At 42.9% G+C, this 21,936-nt stretch overlaps 1 protein-coding gene across 12 annotated transcripts in view; it reads right to left on the bottom strand.

Annotated features, from left to right (window-relative positions):
- The window catches only part of PTPN5 (protein tyrosine phosphatase non-receptor type 5), a gene marked incomplete at its 5' end in the record, with an annotated part of 86,249 nt that extends 71,188 nt beyond the window's left edge, over positions 1-15,061 (bottom strand). Inside the window, 4 exons of one of the 12 annotated variants that reach the window (XM_082058634.1) lie at positions 9,942-10,102; positions 11,060-11,206; positions 11,361-11,492; positions 14,637-15,054. The other 11 variants (XM_082058630.1, XM_082058632.1, XM_082058637.1 and 8 more) reach the window with 11 other exon arrangements.
- Positions 15,062-21,936: the final 6,875 nt, after the last annotated feature.

The raw sequence follows: 21,936 nt of genomic DNA, 5'->3' as shown, positions 1-21,936 counted from the left end.
TAAAAGAAAAAAAAAAAAGGCTAAATAAACCCACCAAGAAAACAACAAAACACCCCAACATCAAAAAAACAAACAAAAAAAACCCAACAAACAAAACACATAGAACCATTGCAACTTCCAAAAGCAGAGAACATTTTGGCAGGCATCTAAGGCCAAATCCTGGAGGTGGTAAATCCCTGTGACTTTAATCTCAGTGGGATGCATGGGTGGTTAGCACACCCCCAAAGAATGAGGGATTACCACTGTCTAAGTACTCATTTTTCTCAACGGGTGCTAAAGCACATAGCTGTTTCTGGGGTCTGGAACACAGTCCCTCTGCATTTGTTCTGTTATTCTTCATTCAGTGAGCTTGATCCTGCTTCCATCCCAGGGCTGATGATGTCTACAGCCCAGGGTCAGGAAGACAAGTATCAGAAACTTCCAAACATGATGAAATATACAGTATATATGTGGTGTATTTCACAGAATCTTGGCATCGTTTCTTTGATAACAAAATACACAGTATCAAATTTGGAGCTCCTACAGCTTTCAACTCCATCAGCTGGAGCAGAGTGCATGCCTCTGACTTCAAATTCTTGGAAATGGATTGCAGTAGTGGGTAGGCGAAGCAGCATTAGACAGTGTTAAAAGTGTGGACAGAGCAGACAAAGGCACTTCATGATCACCCAAATCTGCAGTAAGTGGTGTCATTCCTAAAGTAAGGCCAGTAAGGTCAAGATAAAGCCAGTAAGTGGTTTCAGTACCAAATGGAGGCCCATATGCTGACTGCTTCCATCCTTCATTGCCCTGAGGTTGAGGCACCAGTGCCCCTAAATGTCCTGTGATACCCCACACTGTATCCCGCAATATTTCTGCTACCTTCCCAGAGGTGCACCTTCAGGGTGCCTCAGGCCTTGGCTGCAGCCAGGTGTGCCCCATTTGCGAACCTCAGCCAACTGGCAGTGGGGCACTGGAGGATCTCCCACAAAGCATTGTGGCTCTGTGTCCAAGTGAGAGCAAAATGGTAACAGGGTCCCCAGGGCCATGCCTCAGTCTCTGCTGCTTGGGCTCTGTCAGCTCAGCATTGATTACTACCCCCTCAAAGTATCTACCCATTGAAAAAACAGTATGTGTCTTCTGAAGTCCAACTCTGGCTCAAAAGGCAATGGCAGTCTGTTACGACTTTCTTAGAGAGGAAGCTGGATATAGTAACTCAGGTCCTAGGTCAGGACTCAGGAGCTGCCTACCACATCATATAAGACTTCCCACATTAAGACAGTGCTGTCTTAATTTTACTTATATGTATTAAGTTTTTGGACACTACAAGCTACAAAATGGCCATATATATACATGTACATGAAACATATACTCAGGTTTGAAAAGCTTATCCATTCACAACATTAAAACCCTCCAAGTCAACAATCAAGACACTGATCCCGACTAGCAATTACTGATTAGAAATCATAGTGTAACTTAGAACCTTGCTTTTCACACACTGTTGTCTCCCCAGTGAGTGCCCCTCCTGGACGATTTCTCCCTTTCTGCAAACGGGATAAGTCTATTAGCATGATAAGTCAATCTTAAGAAGGATTTGATCAGAGAGCAGACAATGCTCTAGAAATAGAACAGTTTTCTGGTTTCTACCATTGTACCAATGGCAACTTCCTATTAATTTAACAGCTGCCTTCTCCTGTTAAATTGCCCCGTTGATCTCAGGGTGCCACATATCACTGAAGGAAGCAGAACTTGTTATCCCAAAAGGATGAACACAGCACCTCAAACCATCAGTGTATCACTACTATATCCATTTAACCTATCGCTGCCACAGCCTTAAAAATTAATGAGTTCTCCAGGGAATATACAGACAAAATGCTCAAAGCAAAGGAAGTTGCTGCCAATACTGTTTTCCTCTCCCTAGATACCACTTCAAGTCAAAGGAGAATAGCAGCTTTTGCCACCCAGCAGAGCATCAAGATCCTTTCACACAGAAAAAAAAATACCTATGCTTGTGTGGATGGGCCTTGAAATTTCACAACCTGCAAGCCATCCCCATTTAGTTTGATCTTGTTCCGTCCACCACCTGGGGGATTTCTGCCATGAAGTTCAACATGAAGAGGAATTAAGCTTCATTTTGGAGTAACTTCTGATGTTATCTGGGTCCAAGTTTTGTGATGATACTAAACCTCGCATAAAAATAATGACCTGCATACAACTAAAAGGATTGCTTAGTTTCTCCAGTTCTAGCATTGACTTGATGTATTGCTTTTGCTTTCCTGTACAGCTGTTAACAACACACCCACAGACATGATACGGCATATACAGAGAAACACAGGTCAGACAAGTTATTTATGTAAGGTCCGTTCTTTAAGGAACTCACACACAAAGGGGAACCTCAGCAGATGGGGCTCTGCTTCTGCTGCATACTCCTCAAAGATGAACACCTGGCAGGTGTACAAGGGATAGGAACAATTGCTCTCTCACCCTTTCCAGCCCTTGCTTTTTGTGGCATCACTGCACACACAAGATACAAAAGAGAAAGAGCTGCTTTTGCCTTCCAATCCTTTTGCTTCCCCAAAATCACTCCCCACGTCAACCAGTGTCACTGCGAAACAATGTGCCAGAAAAAGGTTTAGAAATCTTCACACAAAATGGGTTAAGCATTCAGAATTATCATCAATTGACAGCTCCAAAATGACACCATAAGAGATTAGCACAGCGGATCAGCTTTAAAATTTACACTGACCTAAGGTCTGAGATCAGTTCCTTAACAATATGATCTCAGATTTCTGCTCATCTCTATCTCTGGTAACTTATGAAGCATCAGCTCCTAAAATCATGAAGCAACTGAAAAAGAAAGCTGGCAACCACAAGCACGTAGACACAATCCTTAAGTTCAATATTTCAAGAAATGGCCTAGAAGCAGCTACATTGATTAATATGGCATTTTCCAGGACCAATACTGGTTTCAAGATGGCACTTCCAAATCCCCACTGTGTTCTCAGAATCAGAGAGCATGATGTCCATGGCAATCACTAGCAAAAGAGGAACAAAAACTAGAAGCAAATTATTATTTTATGTACAATGTAGTGGTGACCATCAGCTCATTTCAATCCATGATAAAGTCCCTTACAAACAAGGCATTATATGTATGCATGTCCCCTATTACTGACAGGGAATTCTCAACAGCCAGTCCATTACCAGCTACTAACATCCTAGGCTAATAGCCCGTAATAAGCTTGATCCCAAGGGTACTGAATGTCATGAAAGCAAAGTTAACCACCAACACTCCTCAAAAGGCTTTTTGTCCAAATCTAAATAAGATCTAGAAGTTACTACTGCTGTTACTGGTATATAAGGCTCTAGAAGACTGTTATCAACCTGTGAAAAACTGCCACTAACTCTCAAAACTTACTGGAAATCCTTATCCCTTCCAAATGCACCGAATACCTTGCTTAAGGACAAACACACAACAAATTGTAACAAAAGGACTAAAGAAATCACAACAATGCAGTATCTATCCTAACCTACCTCACAGTATTTCCTCCATTCAAAAGGATAAAAATAGATCAATTTTTTCCCAAAAAAAATCATGTTAGTTGCCACAACAGCTACTGTGTTAAAGCAACCATGGTAAATATTAGTGGGAAAAAAGTAAAAAAAATATTTTAAGCAGCGGCATGCAGTAATTTCTACATAATCTCCCTGGTTCTAGCTACTTATATATCATCTTTAATTATCTGAGGTGTGTTCGTCTGCAGGTCATCACATATTGAACCCCTTTGATTTACTTCAGCTCACATGGGTAATTAGTTCTCCAGAGGTTTGGAACTTCTCATTATCACTCATTTTTTTGCCTCAGCTACTTGTTTCTGCTGAAGCGCTCAGTTGCCACTAATTTTATGCTAAACAGAGACTTCTCCCAGCTAAGTTGTTCACTGGATTTACAGGCAACTTGCTGCATGCTGTGTCTTCAGAAATTATGAACGTAGGCGATTCTATAGCTTCCAGGGAAAAGCTGCTTCTTTCATACTTCGACAACATCAAACAGAAGCTGCTAATCTGAGAGGATGTAGTGGACAAAGAGGGCAGTTTGCACTTCCTTGCTCTGAAGCCTTTGTGGCAGAAGGTTACTCAGCTCTTTGTGAGAGAAAGAGAGAGAAATACATAGATGGAGGAGATGACACTTGGGCTGGAGAGGTGACAGACACAGATGGAAAGGATGAGAGCCATGTGCAGAGCAGCAGACTGCTATAGGCTGAAAAAATGAAGGAAAAAAAAAAAAGCTTGTAGACCCAGATAGGAAATTTTATATTCTGAACTGGAATAAACATCCAGTTTCAAGGACAGTAAATCATCTTAGAGATCTGCTCTCAATTTCTACTTCTCTTCAGTATCAACAACCAAGGGAGTAAGTGGGATGCCTTAATAAAGTGAATTCCAAAATTACAGCAGACACTATTTCAGCTAGCTTTGGACTGCCTTCTCTTCCCAGTGTAATCAGCAATCTCATAGGCACAACTTTACAAATCCCAGGCCTCCAGATAAATGCCAGTAGGTTCTGACAGAACACAGTAAAGCCAGAGACACTGACAGCAGGACCTGACTTCAAGCAAGCTCACCAAGCAGAAGAGAATCTTTTTCTAAATCCTGAGTACCCAGATAATTGTCTCCTCTGTCCAAACACAAAAACCAGCACCACGCTTGAATCAGTATCTTACGACTGGCACAATTTTTGGGGTTAAATAAAACCTTTATGAAACATTAAAGTCACCTGCAGGACTAACACAAAGCAGCAGCTCTCAGTTTAATCCAATGCAAACTAATATATTGTAATCTAATCCACTCAATGATAACAGACTGAAAACTGATGGTCTGAGCTGCACAGAATACACTGCAGATAAAAGATATTGTTGCTTAATTGCTGGTTCTCTCATTACGTAGTATCACTACAAAACTTCAGAGCACTGAGTCTCCATTTGTGATCTGCTGCCCACTGGCACCATGCAGAACGGCGGCAAATGGCCAAGACTGTATTCAGTAGTAAGATCTACAGTGTTTCCAATCAGGAGTTTGATGGGTTAGGGTGCCAGAGAATGCATATGAAATTCAAAGGGACAATGTTTTTCCCTAAAAAATTCAGGACGCACACTGTTGTACACAATGCTTAAAGCGCAAAAGAGATACAAGTTAAAAACAAATGGCACTGCCTACTTTGGGGAGAAAATACATAATTAAGAATCTAGAGAGGTTAAAAAAAACATACATAGCATGAAGAATGTTACATATGCTTGCAGGAATTTACCACTAAGAACAGAGCACTTAAGGGTCTGACAATATGGCTTAAGACATGGGCTAAAATGGGCTAAAATACACACAGCACTTGGGCAGTCATGTCCTTATGTATATCATTGCAAGTCAGGCATCATGTAAGTATGTGAGAAGTCCCCCTCTAATCTGAAAGAGAATGTTAACGATTTTAATTATGTGGCCATTCTAAACAGGCTCTGAAGTGCAGAAACACTTAGCAGCAGAAAAAAATAGCCATTCCATGCCTTTTAGTCACAGGATTTTTTACAATAATTCACAAAGCTCCCAGCAGCTTCATAACAAAGCAGTCACATCTGCAGTTTCACAGAAATGATCATGTCTGTGCCAATGTTTCATCTTACAAATGTTTGCAGGCTCTGATTTCCTTGTTTAGAAGAGGACTGAAACAAGCCAATTAGTTAAATTATTCCACCTCTCTGGCTTGCTATTCTCAAACTCAAGGAGCAAACACTTCAGTCAGTGTAATGGAATGGTGGCAGTGATCTGTACTGGCAAGGGAGGCCTTGCTCCTAAAGGAGACAGCTACAGCCAAGCCCCAGGCTGGTAATATGCACTGTTACTGAGACTGAAAATGAGGGAACAGATGCTGTCGGAGTACCAAATGGAAGATGTTCTGGAAAAGAAAATAAACAAATCTAGCCATACTCAACAAGTCAAGGTACAGGATGGAAGCAGCAAGTCTCTGTTCCTAAAAGAGGCTCCACAGAACCATCAGAAAAAAAAAAAAAAGTAATGCCTGATAAATAAAATGGGTTTGCTTTCCCAGAATCTCTGGACAATGCTAGAAAAAAAAAATATTCAGCATGTTTTATTTACCTGTATTAAAAAATAAACAAACAAACAAAAAAAAAAAAAAAAAAAAACCACACACACACCCCAAAAAAACAAAACAAAAAAAATCCAACCAAAACTAGGCAAGTGTAATTCAGTGAACTGACAGTAAATTCAAAAGTGGTATCATATACGCAGGGCAATGCTTTAAATAACATCTCTGGCAAAACAAGTACTCTCTTAAGAGACACTGAATCAAGATGCCTAGCTTGCTTGTAAGTGTCCTGACTAAACGGTATGACTTAAATCTAGCAAGAATAGAGAAAAATGAAACCTCAAGCCCATAAGGACTCTGCCATTAGCACATCTGCAATAGTCTGCTTTCCTTATTATTTATGGAAGTATACATAGAATCATAGAATCTCCTAAGTTGGAAGGGACCCACAAGGATCATCGAGTCCACCACTATGAGACGCAAAATTTCATTACTGATTAAGAAACACATGGAACACATCCAGGGTGATCCAGCTGCCTGCCTCCTGAGTAGGTATCTACCCAACAGCGGAATTGTAAGACTAGGTCTCCAAGAGTGACTGTATGGAAAAGCTGGTGCTCGAGTGTTGTCACCACAGCTGCACATGACAACTGTCAACCTACAACCCATAGACTGCTGATGACAACCCAGTTTTCAAAGACCAGCTGGGATCAGTGAGCAGGTTCAATGGGCTGTTCTGCTTCCCGGTACTTTTCTCAACCAAAGAAGCAGTGTCTCAACTCCTGCCCCCATAAAGCTGTGGTCCTGGCAAGCTGATAACAGGCAGGAATGAGGTTACAAAAAACAACTGAAATTAGGTAAGAATCTGCCTGCCAGGAAAAAAAAAAAAAAGAAAATAAAAAAAAGGCTAGTTACTGTTGGTTTAGCCCACCTCAGCTTTTGGAATCCTGCCTTCCAAAAGGATCCAAAGCCTGTTATACTCCAATGGAGCCCTCCCTTACCTCACACCCATATAATATTCACCTTTACCTAAAAAAGTCTGCAAAGCTGTTGGTTGCTGAAGATCTCCTGCCATTGAAGCAGTGGGAAGGGAAAAAAGGTAGTAATTGGAATGACCTGCTTTTACAGACTGCAATTCATCTATTATGAAAATAGTTATTATTTATAGCACCTGAGAGATACAGCTCAGAACAAATACCTTCAGCATGCAAAATTGTGAGCTTTTTTCAGTAGTTTTGATTATTAAATGATATCTGAAAAAACTCTCTGCATCTTTGCAAATGCTACCATTTCTTTTCCTAACAAACTCTTAAGATACCATTAGAGGCTCATGATATCACTGGTGTTACAAACAGAATGTGTTCTCCCACTGAAAAGGAGTAGCAACTCCCTGCAGGGAAAAAGGAAATGTTTGTCTCTCAGGGTAGAAACCATAAGGATTGCCACTTTCTGGGATATGGAATTAGGGAAAAAGTGAGATACAGCCTCATTTTGAAAGTGAGGTACACATTTGTTCAAATGAATTCATCATCTAAGCTGCCCCTGCTAAGAGGTGAAATCAGCAGAGAATTAAACTATACATTAAACAGTAACATAAGTAGTATTCTGTAGTTTCAATGATGAACGAAGGTAGCCACAAACTTAATATTAGTAAATACAAATGGTCCTATAGACTTTGATTGATTGAGTCTTTAAGGATGGGAAATTTTCAAGTTTCTGCATCTAAGAATATCAGAAACAATACAGGTACATTATGAAAATAAAACCAGCTCAAAGGAAGTATAGATGAAATAATGGAAGGTAACCAAAACATTCAAAATTCCAAATCTCCTCAATAAAAAAACGCTTTCCAAAGGACTTTAAATTTAAATTTTAGTTCAATGACAATTTTAGAATATTTTTAAACTCATGGACTAATACTGAACTTTTTGCAATACTTCTTTTATCTCCCATTTGCAATGATTTAATAGTCTGATATTGTCCTACAATGCAAGTACTCCACTGTCAAATACTTAGGAGCTTGACAGGAAAAACATAAATTACAACTCCTGTAGTACAAAAAAAAAATCTAAAATACTTACTGATTTTTACCAAAATCCTTATAAATAATTTCCTTTCTCTTTTTTTAAAGGGCAATTTCCTTCAAGCACCTCTTTTGTTGGTTTGCATACATCAACAGCTCCCACTGTCCCATGTCTACTCCTTTGCCATTTATTTTGAACAATTTTATACTTTAGTGACTTAAGTTTAGCGATTAGTGCTATTCTTACACCAATTTTCAACATCTAATTTGTAATGACATGTAACACAAGTTATCTTTACCTGTACCCCTTGCATGTGAGGACAGAGTATACATATCCAGACACACAGAGCTCACAGGATCTAGGGAGATTGTAATTTCTAGATATAATTCTGATTTCAGTAAACATGCATTTCAAGAAGTAACAAATGTCACAGAGTCACTTCTCTGCCGCACTAGTAGTACAAGATGCATCATTACCTGAATAAACAGCTACAACTGTAAATAGAAAGTATTACCCTAAACAGAAGTATTCTGTTCACTATACAGATACAAACCAAACAAGGGAGTGGACTTCTAAAAGGACATTTAACCTTAGCTTCTCACATTGGGCTTACAGGTTAAAACACAGATTTTTATCAAAGCGCATGTACTTTGAAGATCTTAGTGCTTTTGTTACACTTCGGCTTCATTGTTATTGGGCTCATTTTGTCGTTTATTCTCCTTTAGGTTTAGATGTAATTTCAACAACTTCTGCAATAGTAATTTATATCCAAGAGTCTGTCTACACAAGGGTACCTACCAGAATAGCCATTTTGAATATTTAGGGATATACACTTCCATGTTCACAGTCTGCTTCTGTAAGAGGTGTACATGTGACGAAAATAAGGTTGGTGCACTTCCGTTAGCAAATTTCCATATGTAAATTAGTTTTCCATTTCCCAGTGAAATACATCAACCTCCTGCATCTCTCAGGGTCAGACAGAAATGAATGAAAGAATTTGATCACCGACTACTTATAAATAGAAATATACTTTGCAAGACTGTTTTCTTACAAGAACTGTGCAATGAAGGCAAAAGGAAATGGAAGATGGAGTTAAGATTCTTCCACTTTTTGAAATGAATAAAATCTAAGTCCGCTGACTTGTCCACTAAAATATCCACTAATATTGATCCCACCCCGAGCAATTATCAATCTTATATCTGCCAATTATAGTGTTATTTTTGTATTTAACACTGGACTTATAACCGTGTAATGTATTTCAGGCACAATGACCAGTGTTAGTGTCCCAACCTCCTGACCTGTAACCTGTTTCCCACTGATAGGACCTTGTACTGGAATAAAGGTCTCAGTGATAAAATAGACTTTGCAAGGGTCTTCACAAAGACATCATTTACATGAAATATTTTGCACGTTTCATGACATCAGTGATTTCACAACCTTTGTCAACTGCAGGTACCAAACAGACTTCTGCAAACGAACCAACGACTTTGGAACATGCAGCTTTTGAAACTCAAACTCCTTTGGAGCCAGTAGTTTCAGTCATGCTGTAAAGCTTACAGCATCCATTTCCTAGATTTCCTAGCAGTGCTAGAAACAAAGTAATTCAGAAATTATGGGTGCAGATGTCAGGTTCACTAGGGTAAATAAAATTACTTCTTCTAATGTAGAGGGATTAAATTCACACTCACATGTAGAGAAATTCTAGTTGCTCCACGGTCAGTATAACTTAATAGAAACAAATGCCATCTACACAGGTCCCAAAAGCAGACTACAGCCCACTGAAGTTTCTTCAGCACAATAACTTCTTGTAAAGTCAAGGACATCTAGTCCTCCTTAAGACTTACAGTTTCAGACTAGACTACGATGCCATCTTATGCTGTCAGTGTCTGCCAACAACTCTGGAGTTCTATCCTCCATCAGCTTCTTTAAGGAACATTCTTATCTTGCACAAAACTGCTGTCTTCAGAGTCCTGGGAGCTCATCAGCACTTCTAATGAAACATGATCTGTGGACAAACAAGCAGTAGAACAATTCCAGCAATACATGAATTACAGCATTTGAATAACTTTAAAAAGCAGTGTAATTATGACTAGCCATGTCATAGCTTATGCAGTTTAATGAAGTGGTATAGGCACACAGACATCAGTTTGGATAGTGACATGTCAGCTGCTTATGTGACAGTGGGCAAAATTAGCGAGCAGACTCTGCATACTGCAGCTATTAGTAACTTCTCATTGAAGCATTGAAAATCTGTCTGAACCTCCGGCACATCCAGAAGTACCAAATTTGCACACACAGGATTATGAAGATAGGTATCATCCTAAACAAATTCATGCACATGAAAGATATCACATGCAGTTGTCACTCTTCCTAGCACTCATTGCTATTTGAACCCAGCATCACACATTCAATTCTTTTAGAAAAGATGGTCTAAATGGCTTTATTATACTGCGGTGATCAACAAGGATAGTCTGAAGGTGTTTATCTGGCGATATATAAGTGGGATCACAATCTTCCTGTATCTTAACCGAGTTGTTTGTGCCTGAAGGGTGAGTTTGTGTCAAAAACAAGAGCTCGCATTAACACCTGCAGTTGTTTGCACTGCTATAAAAATGCAGGTTGCACTGTCTAGCTGTTATACCCATAAGCACAGTAGTAAAACACAGAATAAAACTAGTTATGATAAGGAATTACAAAGAAAAAAAAAAAACTTTTTTTTTAAATGCTAGAACTCTGCCTCTTAAAAGTATGAAATAGTCTGGGCAGCTACCTTTGACCTTAAGCAAGCGTCAGGCCTTCTGCTACACCAGCCTCTTAGAGCTGCAAACAGGGATTTGAGCCACACTGAAACAAGTTACGAGAGGCTGCTCCTGCCCCAAACAAGTTAGTAGTCAGGTTACATGCAGCAGATCACTAAGCAAGGCAGGGCTAAGAGGAAAAAAGAACATACAGAACCACTTACTATAATTCTAGCTGGTCACAAATCTGGAGTCTTACAATACAGGAGCTCGAATCTGACTTCTAACATGCAAATTAGTACCATACTAGCTCTTTAAAATGTTGCTCATAACCACAGGTCAGGTTGGTTCCATATCAGTAAGGGATGAGTCTGTAAAGACCCAGAAAAAGAATTACTGTGCCTGAGCTCCACAGTGAGATGATAAACCCTGTCACCTTCCAGACACACGCAAGACCCCCGCCCTTCTTGAATATCATAGCTCGCTCACTATGCCGTAGCACACATGCATATAGCATACACATACCCGGCATCTCTTCTGGCCTTATTCTGCTAGAGATGCTTTAGTACAAATGAGCTCTTCAGTTCTTAACTTTCATGTTTTGTTTGCAGGGAGTCTCAAATATCCTCTAAAGTAGAAACACTTTGTATCTGAAAACTAAAAATAAACTCTTTATAGCGTCAGCTTAAACCAAGAATCCACGTGCTATCATAGGTTGAATCTTGAGTGCCAGTCACACTTTGCTGTGGTCTACACAGAATAAGAAGCAAACCAAAAGAACTGCGACAGCAAAATTTGCAGCGATTTTAGTGAAGATGGGGTTCTGTAATGCAGATTTCAGAAAGCTATAATGCACTAAGCCTCTTCTACAAAAGCCTACAGGGTTCTAGTCTCCACTGCTTCTTCCGCCTTTTGACTCAGTGTTCCACAGGACAGAGTGATCTGGTCAAGCAACCAACACCACCTAGGAAAACTCCCTGACAATTGTGAGGTAGAGCCAAGTGAGTAGAATTCTTTAACATAGTCTGTTAGGCAAAGTTAGGCATTTTATTCTGGAAACAAATATTTCCTAATTTGTACATTAACTTCACTCCTTCTGTTGAACAAACTTAACTTCCTTACCTCATCTCTTCTGTTGAGAAGTTCAAAACAGAGTTAAATGGCTGATCTTTTTAGGCAGAGGCAGAACATCAGTACAGTTTGGTTTTTTTTTTTCCTTGTGCTGCAAATCAGTGTAATTGCTGCAGCAACATCTGCCTTTCCAGATACTGAGAAAGCAGATACTGGAAAGCATCCTGCTACATAATGGAATTTTGAGATCCAGAAAACAAAATAAATGCTTGTAAATAACTTTTCTTCCCTCTCTCCTCCACCCCTTTTCTTTTTAAGCATAAAGCACATAACAGAAAACAGCTCTTCCATTTCAAACCAGTTTAGGTACTTAAAAGTTGAATGTGTTTAATCGCTTTTCTGCTTTGTACCTTATCAATATAAAAAGATGCATGCTATAATCACTCAGACTTGCATTCTTGTTGGTGTTCTACCATTTATCACACTAAATTGATACTAAATTGATGGTCTTGCTATTTAAAGGCTCTTGTTCTAGTTTCACATGCATGACATCCAGTTGGCAACTCTGCAGTGGAGTGACAAACATTTTAAAGCTTAACCCTTGAACCACAACAATAACACTAAGTGAGAAGTAAAAATAGATAAATAACCCAAACAAACAACAAAACACTACAAAGAAAAATGCCCAGTCAATTATAACAAAATTAATTATACAAGGTAACACAATGTGCTTACCTTCCTGCACGTATCTACTGAAAACATTGAGACTCATATACGAATGTAAAATAAGAGTTCTGGTGTCCATTTTATTCACATTCAAGTCAATATGCTAAATTTTCTCTCAATGGGCACGTACCAAGCCCTGAACTATCTCTGGCTTCAGATATACAACCCTAATTCAAACGCATCAATGAAAACATTAGCAACAGCATTGCCCTGTGGTACTCCAAAGGAACAAATTGGAAAACAAGTATAGGGCAAGTGGAGAGAAAAATCTGGACTTGAAATATTCCACACAGTACATCAGCACTCTGTGACGGACCACACAACTTCGTTTCTTTTGAGTCCGTAATTTCTTGCTCTAATGCAAGTACAGAGTCTGATTCTCAGCTGTAAATCTTTGCCAATTAGGTGACAGCCTAAATTTGCCAATTATGTGTATCCAAACCTCAGAAACTTTGTCAATAAGGCTGTAATACAAAAGCTTAACTTACTAAATTTGTTTTTCCTTTCCAAATATAAGATCACAGTCTTACTAAATCATAATTGCATAACAAGCTCATCACGTGTAAAGTTTTAAAAAATCCTGTTAATTCCAAATAAGCTTACAGGGCACATGTGAAGCCTCTTCTGCCCGTAACTCCACCAAAATCCAGCTGCACATAGGTCTCCAGCTTCCCAACACTATTACCTACAACGCCAACTATCCTGTTCTCAGCACTGCCATCTAGCAGAAAGTGGCAGCGTACCACGGGCTGTCTGTCACATCAGCTCAAAGGCAGCAATATTCCCGGAAAGCATCGCAAAGCTGTTGCTGCTGCTAAAATTTTAACTGCAGCCAGTAGTTAACTACCGACTACGCCAGTCTGAACGCAGCCTCCCCCAAGCCTCCCGGTCCTTCCCGAGCGAGATCCGCTAAGCGCATACACCAGCGTCTGCCTCGCTTATCTTGGCATGTTCCTTGGCGGGGGAAAACGGGGAAAATTCATATCGCGACCACCCAACCTTGCGCACGCCGGCACCACGCCCCGGGCCCGGCGGAGGGAGGGCGGGGAGCGGAGCGGGCGCCCCGGGGGCGTTATCGGTGCCGGCGGAGCCGGGCTGCCGGCCGCCCTCAGCGCTGCTCGCAGGTTCACGGGCAGCTGCGCGGAGCCCGGGAGAGCGGGCACGCACCGCCGGCTGCTCCCCCCTCCCCAGCCCGCCCCTACGCGCATCGGCCGGGCCCATACGGCTTGCCCACCTTCGAGCACCGTCCTTCCCTAGGGGACTGGGCAGCTGCTGTTGCATCTCTCCCCGTGCAGTGGGATGAGATGAGAAGCGGCTGCAGGAAAAGCCAAGCAAGAGACCTGCCCGCCGCCCCCGCCTCCGGCCGAAGGCGCAGCCGCCCCCCACAGCCGCGGGAGCGGCCACCGCAGCACGGCACAGCCTTACCTCCCCTCACTGGCTCCGGGGATCTGCCGCCGCTGTCTACCGTGCCCGCCCCCACCTGCGCCGTCCCTCCCAGCCTCGCACTCAGGTGCGGAGGAAGCACAAAGGCAGAGCCGCCCGCTGCGGCGCGGAAAAGCGCGGCGGGGGGCAGCGGGCCCTCACAAGCCGCGCCTCTCCCCTGCCGAGCCCCCAGCCCTGCTGCGCACTGCACCGGTGCTCCCGCCGCCGGCAGCCGCCCGCACCGCTCCCCGCCGCCCAGCGCCCTGCCCGCCTCAGCCCGCTGAGGGGCGCGCGCCGGCCGCCCCCCCGCAACCGTTACGACAGTTAAAACCGTTACAACTTGCCCCAATGCCTCTCCTCAAAACCTTCTCACTCCAGCCCCTGTGGTGCGGTTGGTACCGGGACTAGGAAGCGCCCCTTAGCCTCAGGAAGTTCGCCAGCCCCGGGGCGACCTGAGGAGGACCCAGCGCCCCACGTACCCCGCTCCATTGACACACACACCGGGCGCCCCCCGGAGAGCGGCAGGGGCAGGCAGCCCCCTCCGCCGGCGCGTCGCCCACGCAGTCCCCGGCAGACACGTACACGAAGATCGCCACAGCGCCCTGCCTCCTCCGCGCCGGAGGCACAGACCCGTCCGCTCGGCACTCCCGCCAGACAGAGCGGCCGCCGTTCCCCCCTGCCCCCCCGCAAGTCGCCGCTGAGTAGGTGTGTGCGGAGGGGAGACAGGTGATGAACGGGCAGGAGAGGAGCCGGCCGGCCCCCCCGCTTCCTCCCGAGGCGGGAAGGTCTCCGCAGATGCCCCCGGGAAGGGCTGCGAGGCTGACAGCGACAACAGCCGCCCCCTCCCCTCAGAAAGCTGTTCTCCCTCCTTCTCCCTCGCTCGCCTTCTTTGCAGCTCGGCCGCTTGACTGACAGGGAGCCTTCCAGCGGCCGCCCACGCGCGCTCCCGTTTCCCCTGAGTCGGAGAGAGAGATGGCGAAGGAGAGAGCATGAATGAAACAGCCAGGCAGCGGGCGGGAGCGGCCGGCGGCGCCCGGAGAGCGGCGGCCCTGGCCCGCGGGAGAGCCGGAGCCGCCGCTGCCGCAGGGAGGCCCCAGGGGGCGGCCGGGCTCCCCCCAGTAGGCCCTGGAGGGTAGGACGGCGTGCTGTGGTATCCCTGCGGCCCGGCCTCCATGCCACCAGCCTCCCCTGGGAGTTTCAGATCCTTGAGCGAGGGGAGCCGACAGCCGCAGACTGTCAACTCTTTCCCGCCACCCCCAGTCTGCTCAGAGGGGGCCGAAAGGCCATTTCAAAATGCAGCGAACCCTCAGGGGTTTATTCCTGCCATTTGGCCCCCAAATTCCTGGGGCCACATCTGAACAGTGCCTAAAGCACATTTACTTAGTGCAAATGTTTTAGCTAGTGTGACTCTGTGATGAAGTGGATGTGGAGCGTGCCTCTTGTCAGCTCAAGTTTGGATGAAAAGACTTGGGGCAAAAGGTGGAAGGCTGATACCTTCTCAAACCAGAGCCATGATCATGGCCTTATATATAGGCAGCATGGCTGATGCTGCATCTCCTATAAACCTACTTTGCCTCACCAAAGGCAACCCATTTTATATTGATTAAAACCCGGCACCTAATCCCTTAACTCTAGGACTCTTGTCCAGAAGTAATAGGAGGGAGGAAAGGATCTCAAAGATTGCTTTAAACCCACTTGTTTTTTCCAGTGATTACTTGTTACTGTGGGGTAGCTTTGTGATCCTTTTGCTTTTCAGAGCAGTTGCCCCTAAAAAGGTTTAACTTGTTAAAACACATACTTTACAAGCTCTGGCTGGAGACCAGAGGTTTTCCCAGTGCTTTGGCATGAACATTGTTGAGTTTGATTTGTGATGTTACAATACTTCTCCTAACCTAACTTACTAGAGAGTCAAAGGAATAAATATTCAGGTAATGGGGTCCTACTAAGTCAGTGGAATTGCTTCAGTATCCATTCTCTGAAAGTCAGTAATTCCTCTGAGTTACTTAATATTTTATATTTTTCCTTAATTTTATTTATTGGAATCCTTGATTGGAAGATCCAATAGTATTTATCTATTTATCTAAGTCTTTCCTACATATTAAATTGAAGAAGGCATTTTCCACTTTTGATTATGCATGGACTATTTTGTTATATGCTGTTAGATACATTGCATGCTGCACTTGAGACATATCTGCATTTGCAGTTACGTAATCTATAAACATGGGGTTTCGGCCAATGAATCTAGAATCAGATTGAGCCGTTTTAAACCAGTATGCCTCCACAAATGTAATGCCTGCCAGAAGATTTATATCAGCTAAAATTTTAGCCTCTGAATTTAAAAAGCTGCTTGGGATTCATATGATGAGAAGTGTCTTAGTAACTTTATTTTTTAAATTTTGCATTCGTGAAAACTGAGTGCTCAATAAAACATCATCAAGTCCTTTGCGATAGAATAACAAAAGTAAGATTATAATTTAGGTAGGTCAGTGCAATTCTTTATGCATTTGTTTTATAAGGTTCTTATGTTCGTGCTGATAGTTCAACATGACTCACCTACAGTACATATCACTGCCACAGCTGTTGTAAACCTTATTCTGAGTCAGAGAATGACTTTATGACCCAGAATTCTGTCAGTGAGTACCAGCCCAGTGACTTTCCCCAATTAAGAGAGAATTGCGAGTTGGTATCAGTGCAGGGTGAGTCAGAGGTTGATGTAAAAGGCAAAACTGGACTCATCAGTTACTACTGGACTAGCTCAGTATCCTCTTCCCTTCCAAAAGTCAGTGGCATGAAAACCTGGAATGAGCCTGTGATGGGAACTCCTCTTGGAGTTCAGGAAGACTGCAGTGGATCAGAGAATTAGCTCTCCTCGGTGCCAAATGCTCCTAACTACTGTACCAGCCATCTGCTGCTCGCTGCTGTGGGGTGCACAGTAGCTTTGTAAGGGGATGGGGCCAGCAGCAGTAAATAGTTGAGAGGCAGCAGGGCTTCTCTGCTTTACTGTGAGAATTCATTTTGCTTCTTGTGCTTACCAGAATGCAGGAGGTATGACATTAAAATCACATGTGCCCAGAACAGCCCAAACCCGCCCCAGCTGATTTTGAATAGAAAAATTTGGGTACCCTGTACTCTGCCAACTGCTCGCTGCAGACAACATGTTGGAATCAGTCAAGCAGCTACTCTTTGTTAAAATTATGTCAGAAGAAAAGGGGTCAACATTTTGGGTTGGGTATATGGCTGAGCCATGAGGGCATGATGAGCTAGAATTTAGGCTGGTAGCAGTCTGGCTTTAGGGTTTATTCTGGTGTTTGTCACTCTGCCAGTCATGGTCTAGCAGGGTTAGGGCCTGGCTTGAGTCTGTGGAGATCAGTGTGGGGGAAGGCAGAAATCACTAGCCTACCACAATTAGGAAGAGTTTAAGTGTGAGACTGGGGTGAGGTTAACATCAGATATAAGGCTGAGGGTGAAGGTTAGAGATTCAGTGACCACTCGGCTGAGTTTATTGTCAGCTATGCTGGGCACTTCAGTGTTGACTCTGGCAGCAGCTTTCTCCTGGGCAGGCAGAAGTTGCTGACTTTGGGTTATAGCTGGGATCAGGGTTGAACTTCGGGTGAAGCACAGCTGATGAGCCAGGTTTGAAGTAGTGTTCAGAAGGTGCTACATAAATTTTGGAGCATCCACTGTTATGGTCATGGAACAGATGCTAAAGCTGAAATTGGGGTTAAAGTTTGTTTTTGCTGGGAGTGAAGCACTTACACTAAGCTGGGTCTGAGGCAGCTGTTGGAGGAGGTAAAGGATCCTGGGTAAGGGTTGAGGTAGGAATAGCTGGGAATTTGTAACATTTGAAGTTGGTGCACTGCTGTATTTGTGTCCTTGTTAATGCTGTATGTCCATGTGATCTTGTGGGTCAGGACGTCATTAAAAATCAAGTCCATCTGGTTTTTAAATGACTTTGTTTTTTATTTCCCTTTTGTCCTTCCAACTGGACACAGCAAAGAGCAGTCAGGGCCTTAACAACATGCTTCTTAATTGAAATTCCTGTTAGTGGATGAGGGATGTGGGTTGACACTGCTCTCTGGGACTGCTTTTGATACAGGGGTATATGTGTATATATATATATATATGTTTAAACCTCAGGTTCATAAATGCAAATCAGCCTTCTGGAAGTAAAATGTCAGTGAAGGTTTTAGTTTCATGACACAATAGACACACTGAGGTTAAAATGTTATCTGGAGTGCACCGGTGAGGTTGCTTCCTTTCACTGCGTTTCATCTGCAGCAAAACAGCCAATCTACCCTAGCAACCATGACTTAACACCAGCCCAGTTCTCCTTAGATGTAAGAGCAAGCCTTGTGGAATCACAGACACCATTGTGAGTAATCTTTGTGGCGTATTTTGAGGATTTGTGGCTTGAGAGAGTAGGAGGAGCTTTCTGCAGCAAAAGCCCCCTCCAAAGACCAAGGTGATACCTTCAGAAGAATGACGAGCTGTTCAGCTGTAGCTCTCACACTTCTTGTTGCCAGTGAGTTGTTCCTTTTTAAAAGAGAAGGACGGTCCCATTGACAACATAGTAGATAAAACAACACAGTCCCTAGTGGACTTGCATTGTCTTGAGGGAATGTAGCAAAGTAGCAGTTAATACATAATGCAACAGCTCTGGGCCTTGCTCCCAAATGGCTCAGTTCTATTAAATTAGTCAGACCTGCTGCATTTGTGTTGATACATATAGGCCACATTTTTTTTTTCCCTCTCTTTTCCCCACTTTGCAGTGTAAGGAAAGGATTAATCCTGCTTCCAGTTGCAAAAGTCCAGTGGAACTTGGCAAGATTTTATATTTCTTTACCCTCTCATGGTTACTTCAGCCTATGTCTTCTTTTAAACAGGACAGATCTCAAACAGAAATGGTGGAATAAAGGAAGCAGAAGGCTAACCAGAGATGGCAGAGAATGCTGATGAAGTCCACTTTACACTGATGGCAGAAACGTTACCAGCGTAGTTTTGCATCAGGTATGTGAGGTCATACAAAATGAACATTTCCTTATGACTTCTCTGCACCATATTAGGGGCAGCTTACATTTGGCCCCAAGTCGAGTGGCATCTCCCCATCACTTCCCTACCCTGAGGCAAAGCAAGGAAGAAGTGATGGAGATGGACTTACTCTGTGTAAGTATCCTCAAACTACCAAGAGCAGGTTCTTCAGTAGTGAAGGGTCAGTTGTTTTTTGTTTGGTTTTGGTTTTTTTTCTACAAAAGGTTATTCTAAAAATTCTGAACTGCGGCATATGTAGTTTATTTATTTATTTATATAGTTTATTTTGACTTTGACCTGTGCCCTACTATATCTGTTGTATTTTTTACAGGTTTACCTTTCATATAAAAATATCTATAAATAAATGTTCATGGAACCAAGATGCATCTAAGGGTGCTGAGTTGTTTACATCAGTACAGAGCTGCTTTCTCCTGTCTTTGAAAGGTTTTGGCAACTAGGGGATGTCCCTAGTGACTGGAGAAAGGCAAATGTGATTCCATCTTCAAAAACGGCAAGGAGGAAGATTTATGTTACTGCAGGATGTTTGGTCCCACTGCAGTCCCTGGGGAGGTTATGGTGATTTGCCCGGAAACAATATCTAGGCATGTGAAAGAGAAGATAGTAATTGGGAACATCAAGAATGGGCTGACCAAAGCCGAATCATATGTAACCAGTCTGGTTGTCTTGTATGATGAAAAGTTTAGTTCAGGGAACAAGAGGAAAGCAGTAATGCTGTTTACCTTGACATTAGCTAGGCTTTTGACTTAGTCTCCTATAGCATCCTTGTAGACAATTGGGGAGGTATGGAATGACAGGTGAGCTTGCAAGGTAGGTGAAAAATTGCCTGAGCCCCAGGGCTTGAAGGGCAGTGTTCAACAGTTCAAAATTTATCTGGTGATTTGTTGTGATGTTCCTCTGGGGCTGTTGCTGTTTAACATCGTTATCAAAGACCTAGATGAGGGGAAAGACGATACCCTTGTTTCACAAATGAAAGCAAATTGGGGCTTGCATTCATAGGAGTGTCAAGAAGCTGAGGGATGGAATGACAGAAACTTCGTGATGTAAAGCAAATATAAAGTTTTGTGCTTTTGTGTGAAGTCTTGTATTTTTGTACTGTATTTTTTTTTATTGATGGAGTAATCTCATGTGACAGCACAAACTGGGTGTCATCTGGCCAGAGAGCGGTTTTGCAGGAAAGAATGTGGGAGTCCCAGTGTATGACAACTTGAACTGGAATCAGCAACATATCCTTGCAGCAATGAAGGCCAACTGCATACCAGGTTATAAAGCATAGTCAGCAGTTAAGGGAAATTATTTCTCACCTCTGTGGGGTATTCATGAAGCTTCATTCGGAGTTCTCAGTCTCCCTGTACAGAAGAAAGACTAACTGGAGAGAGTCTACTGAAGGGGTCCCTAAGATGGTTAGAAGTGTGCTGCTGCAAAGAGAGCTTGAAAGCACTGAAGTTACTTTTTTTTTTTTTTTTTAACCTGGATAAGAGAAGGCAAAGGAAGGATCATAGTGCTGTTCTTCACCTGCCTAACAGTGAGTAATAAAGACAGAATCAGACTACAAAACAAAAGAACAGGAGGGAAGTGCTCTTAAGTTGTAGCGAGACCTACATTCTGACCACATATAAGGAAATTGTGACTACTTTCACAGTGAGCATGATTAAAAACTGTCACAGGATGCCCAGAGAGATTGTGATATCTCCATACTTGGTGGTACTGAGAACTCAGCTGGACAACACCTTGAGCAACCTTATTTCACTTCCCAGTTCTTCCTGCTTTTAGTATGAGTTGGACCAGATGACCTCCAGAAGTCCCTTCCAGCCTGAACTATTCTGTGTTTTTAGAGGGAATCTTTGCACTTAGCCTTTGACAATGATTCTGTATCCTGATTTTCTGATAAGCAAGTATAAGGTTAAGGCAAGGAAACAGGAAGGACTGTGTGAAACAGTGGGGTAAAAGTCAGGTAGTAGGTACTAAAAAGGGGCTATACTAGAAACTTTATGGGCAGAAGGTTTAGGAAGAACCTATACAGTAGATTCTGGTTACAAGAGGAAGGAAATGTATGTGAACCATCTGCATAAACTCACTTGGGTTGATGTGGAAACATTTTGTTAAATGGGCATAAACCAGGGAGCTTTGTATGAAGTGCTGCCTGCTTAGTTTGCCACTTTATTTTGTAGTACCCTCCATGTCTTCCCCACTGACCACTTTTCTTACATCTGTATGCATGATGTAAATCAAGATAGCTTTATTGAAGTGAACAGTGCCACACCACATTTGTTTTGGTTAAATGTGAAATTAAAATTAGAGGGTTGTTTTCATGCAGTAAACTTGGTAGGAGCATAAGGAAGAAATGCAACTTAAAATAGCATTTGGGAAGTATATATAGCAAAATGAACAAACAATATGCAGTGAGTCATGTCCAGCGGTTCTTGCAATAGAAGAAAGAGGAGCTTCTCTGAGGAAACTAACTGGGAATAGCTTTTGCTTATCTGAAGCTGGAGCTACCCTCCGGGTACAGCATTTTGGCAGTGCCTTTTTGCCCTGTAGCAATGGAGTGTGCTGGCCCCAGGGGAGAGTAGCCCTTGGTGTTCCCAGCAGTCAGACTGATGGTAGTGGTGAATCTAAACTAAAATCTGAATTGCCAGCACTCAGGAGCACTCATAGAGATGAACCGTGTGAAATTGAGTCACAGTGCTGTCTTGAGTCTGGGTACCTGTTTCAGCACTCTTGTCCTATAACAAGCTGGGTGTGGTGCATCTCAGCACTTAGCTAGTACCCCCTGAAGCCAGTAGACCCCTTCATGGGAACAAAGCGCTCTCCAGGCAAAGGTTATTGCAGCACT

The sequence above is a fragment of the Streptopelia decaocto genome (assembly GCF_964273445.1).
Source record: "Streptopelia decaocto genome assembly, chromosome: 7".
Lineage (NCBI taxonomy): Eukaryota > Metazoa > Chordata > Aves > Columbiformes > Columbidae > Streptopelia > Streptopelia decaocto.
Note: the sequence above shows the minus strand (reverse complement) of the source record. Positions and strands in the feature narration are given on the sequence as shown.